The following is a 4,823-nucleotide window of genomic DNA, read 5'->3' on the forward strand; positions in this document are numbered from 1 at the left end:
GATGGGGTCAGGCAGCAAGTGGCCTTGGCTTCTCTCAGGGGTCCTCATCTTCACATCTCCGCTAGAAGCAGCAGGTGACAGGGACCCTGGTGATGGTCTCCACAGGCACTGGTATCCCTTCGCACAGCCCTTCTCTGGAGGCACTGCTTGCTGGACATGACTGTGGGGCTCATTTCCAGGTTGCATGGGAGGTGTGGGACAGCACAGAGGTCAAATCAAGAGATGTGGGGCAGTTCTAAAGGGGCAGAGCTAAGCCTAACACGAAGCAGAAGCTTTGGAAAGCCCATCTGTGGCATGGCTATGTCTCCAGTCCCCTCATGCACCAGTTCAGAGCTGACTTCACACCATTGCTCTTAGAGGAATGACCTCTGAAGGAATTCTGGTTTACACTGTTGTGGGGAAAGAGACTTCAGCATTTTATACAGCCAACATTCAGATAAAGTTAGTGTGGGACCACTGGATTAGATCAGCACTGAGAACCTGGACTCCCACAGCCACTCCATGACCTGTGCAGGACCACATTTGCTCCCCCAACGTCACTGGCACCAGTAGGGGGGACAGGGACTTTCCCCTGAGCCCCCCACTCTGCACACTGCTGTGTGACAGTGGATCTTACACCACCCTGAGCCTGGTTACTCACTGGGCCAATCCTGCCCCTTAACAGCATTACCAGCAATAAAGGTGCCTTAGTAACAAAGCCAGCTCTGACTTTGGGTTATTGTGGTGATATATCCTGCAGTGACGTGCAAAGACCAACCTGGGACCACGGTGACCTTCCTATGGCAGGGAAAAGAAATATTCCTCCATGGGCCAGGTCCAGGGATGGATCTTTCTTTCCTGAGCAAGTCCAGGCTTCTGTGACCCCTCTTGGTAGCATCCTGTAATGTAGCAGGGCCATAATCTTTTAAACCACCTCCAGAGGAACAGACACCAATACCTGCTGTTAATATCTTTGTTTGGTGGTTAAGCTGCTTGCTTGGAGAAGGCTGAAAATACTCACAGGCCTGTGACCCTCTAGTGCAGCATCTGAGGGGCATGTCTGAAGCAGCAGACATGGGCTCTGTGTGCAGGTGAGGGCATGTGGTGAAGCATGACACCATAAAGATGAAAAATAAGTCATGATCCAGCAAGGAGAGGACAAACAAGGCTCTATGCTCACCTGGTGCAGCAAACCCAGGTCATGGCTTCCCCAGTTATTCTGTTTGGATGGAGATGGGATTGGCTGTGCAGGATGGAGTCTGTGCTGTGCTCCTGCAGATCAGTACAAGCGTTTTCTTTTTTCCTAAGAAGAAAAAGTAGATTTCCTTTGAATAAGGGAGATCTTGGCCCCATCACCCATCCACCCCCCCCATGGGAAGAGGCTTATGACGCAGAGCTTACCTTGCCTTTCCAGTGTTCAATGTCGAGCAGGTGGTGCCCAGATCAGAGGGTGCCTCAAAACATTTAGAGGAAATCAGCTTACCAGCTGTGATTAATAACTGGTAAATACCTAATAAAACCAGACACATTTCTACTGCATTTAGAAGCACCAGGGCTCTTGCCTCCTCACCTAGAGCAGCCAGGGGCCGAGCGCTCCTGAGCCACAGAGCCCCTCAGCAGCACACTTAGCTCAATGGCTTTATTGGCTTTTTTGGACCACCTGGCTGCTAAATTCCATGGGGAAAGCCACATGGAGCAGGATGATGAACACTGGGGTGATTTCTAAATGTTTGAGATTATTCTTTTCCTCAGAGAGAATTGCTGCTTTGCAGATAATAGAAGTGAATTCATTTCTTTAATGACACAAATAGCTGGCCCCTTTGCCCTCCCCATCCCACTCCATGGACCCTGGAAGATGATGTTTCCTTTGGAATGGTGATGTCTGTGCTAGTTAAAGTGATGTGCTCTGAGAGAAGTGACTGCATCTCTGAGTTTGGCCCACAGGAGGAATGGAGATGCTGCCAGATGCAGCCAGCTGTGCACCCCACAGGAGAAACACATTTCATTGGCAAATTTGAGTTGCTACTCTGCTTTGAACCACTAAAGTGAAAAAAAAAAAAAAAAACAACATATAAAAGAATGATCAGAAAGGGAAAATCTGAAATGTTTTTAACAAATAAACCAAAGGCATCTTAAAACATCCTGACCTTTCCTTGTATTTTGTAGGAAAACACTACACTTAGCTGATTAAAAAGAAAAAAAAAAGAAAGAAAAATTAAAGCCAAACCAAAAAGAGATCAGATTTTTCCTCCTGGCTGAAGATGAGGATGTAGGATGTTTTCTTTACATGTTATTTCTCATTTCAGAGCCTCCTGAAAAACCAAGGCCCATGACAGTCACCTGCAGCACCTGTGAAGAGCTTTATCTCCTCCTGCACTGTGCAGGCAGTGAGGCAGGGGTGTTTTCTAAAGCTGTGTCAGTGGAAGACATACAAGTGCTTAAATGCCTGTGGCAGGCTCTGGAGGAACCTTTTTAGAGATACATGAGGTGGGACGAGCACAGACTCTGAGTGAAAACATCTGTCAGATCCCAGGTGCTGCAGCTGCTGAAGCCCAAGCTGCACTATGCTGGGAGCAGCATCTCCACCAGCATCGCTCAGCCCACACCACAAGGCCAGAAAGGAAATCATTTTCCAAGGGGAAAACGATTACCTGCAGATCCAAGCAGCCATAGCCCTAAAAGCAAGGAACGAGCAAATTCCTGGGGTCCAGCAGAGTTTTTATCAGTGACATGGCAAGTCAGAGCCTAGCAGAACAGGGGCTTTGGTGAGGAAAGGCTCAGCCAATGGTGGATGCACTGCAGCCTTGGCACTGCGCTCCCCCTGAGCCTTTCCTGGGGAGCAGCTTGTTGTGGCCCCAGGAGCACCATAGAGCCTGGCTCCTCCCAGCACGTGATGAACAGCAACATCCCAGCCGAGCACATCGCTTCCAGAGCTGTCCCCAAGCCAGCAGCCCATTGGCAGCAGATGTTATTAATGATGCCAATACATATTTCCTTATTAATCTTCCATCCTAGGCTTGTGTCTATCTGCAAATGATTATCATTCATTTTCCTGACAAATCTATCAAGATCATTTATTACTGTTCGGCAAAGGATCTTCTTTTAAACAAAGATTAATAACGTTGCATTTTTATCTGGCTGACTGAGCCAAAGGAAATGAAATTAACAATGAACCTTCCAAACATGTCATGGCTTTAATTTACCGGAAAAGATTTCCAAACGTTATTTGAAAGAATCTACGGTGTGGTGGGCACAGTTTATTACAAAGGAAAGAAATGAAACCCCATGCATAGAGGGGGGGATGGTGTTAGCAGACAGGGCACCATGTTTTCCCTGGTTCCCTGTGCTCATTTTCTGGGACAAGGAGGGAGCAGCAGCCACAGCTTTCCTGGTGTGTGCAGACGGACACCCGCCCAGGTGAAGCATAGCTGGAAGTCACAGCTGCTGGGTTAGGGTGGATCCTACTCGGGATCACAAGCTCTCATCCCTCTAGGGAGCACTGCCCTGGCAGTATTCCTTAGAGGGAAATATCACCAGTCTAAAGCTCATGGAGGGCTGAAGGAGAGGAGGGCATATATGGGCTGAGTCCTAGAACCCTTTTGCACTTTTGGTCCCAATGGGAGAGGAAAATAACTCAGTAAATTTCCATGGTTGAGTTCCCTTTCTTCTGCAGACACTTGTTACTTTCCCTTCATTGGAACAAAACAGCAATAAACAGCAAATATACACCAAGGAACATATCTGACCCTCCCTCCTTCCCCCCCATATTTTTACTGTGAGTAGCAATGCAGAAGCTTAATATCAGCTTTGGTTTTGTATTGCTCTTTATATCCCCATCAACTTGGATTCTGAACCCGTTTTTCAAGCAGATACTTACCACTGTGTCTCTGCAGGAATTTCCTGATGTGCCTGGCTCTGTGCTGTGACATCTCTGGTAATGGGAATCATAGAACCATAGAATGGTTTGGGTTGAAATGGATCTTTAGAGGTCATCTAGTCCAAGCCTCCTTTCCTCTACTCTCCTTCACAGCCTTGTGTCTGGAAGGTGCTTCTCCCTCTGCCCTGATAATGCAGCTCACTCTCTCATTGCTCAGTGCCCAGTGCTTCCAGCCTCCAAAAACTCCTCTTCTTCCTTGCTGGGAGGAAGAGGAGAAGGTTGCTTAGAACAGTTTTGAATTACATAGTCAAGAAGCATTTCTCCTACAGATAATAAAGTCAACTTCTTACCATCAGTGGATTCATCTTATCTTACTGGGATACCAGGTTGGCAGCAATGTTTCAAACCCCAGACAAAAGAAAATATCCCTGCTAACCTCAAGCTGCAGCAGTTTCAAGCTGCTGATATATCAGCAAGAGGATTTCAGAGTGTGAATTTGTGTATCTCTGTGGAGCAGCAAAAGCACACTCACTAAACTGGCTGGTATTTACCCATACATTTGATTGCTACATTAAATGTCTTCCAGAATTTTTTCTTTATATATTTTTTAATTAAAAAGTCATCATTATAGCACAGGTCCTGAAAAATTCATAACTGATAAGAAAAGCCTGAATATACCCCAGGAAGGATTTGGCTTGGCTGCAGATTAAAAGGTAATGAGCTAGCAAGAGAAGCAAGCTGGCCTTCTGTTGGAAAAACAAAACAAAAAAAAAGTTGGAGCTGTATCTCCAGTTACTTTGGGGACAGCCTAGTTTGGCAAGTGGCAAGAGCTCATGTCCAAGCTACACATACTGAACTAGGACCAGATTCTGAGCTTAGGTCTGATCTTCTACTTTGACCTAGCATTTACTGGTAGGATTTGTGATCTTTAACTAAACAATAACCACAATGGCCTGTAGTGATAAGA

The sequence above is a fragment of the Indicator indicator genome, chromosome 10 (genome assembly GCF_027791375.1).
Source record: "Indicator indicator isolate 239-I01 chromosome 10, UM_Iind_1.1, whole genome shotgun sequence".
NCBI lineage: Eukaryota > Metazoa > Chordata > Aves > Piciformes > Indicatoridae > Indicator > Indicator indicator.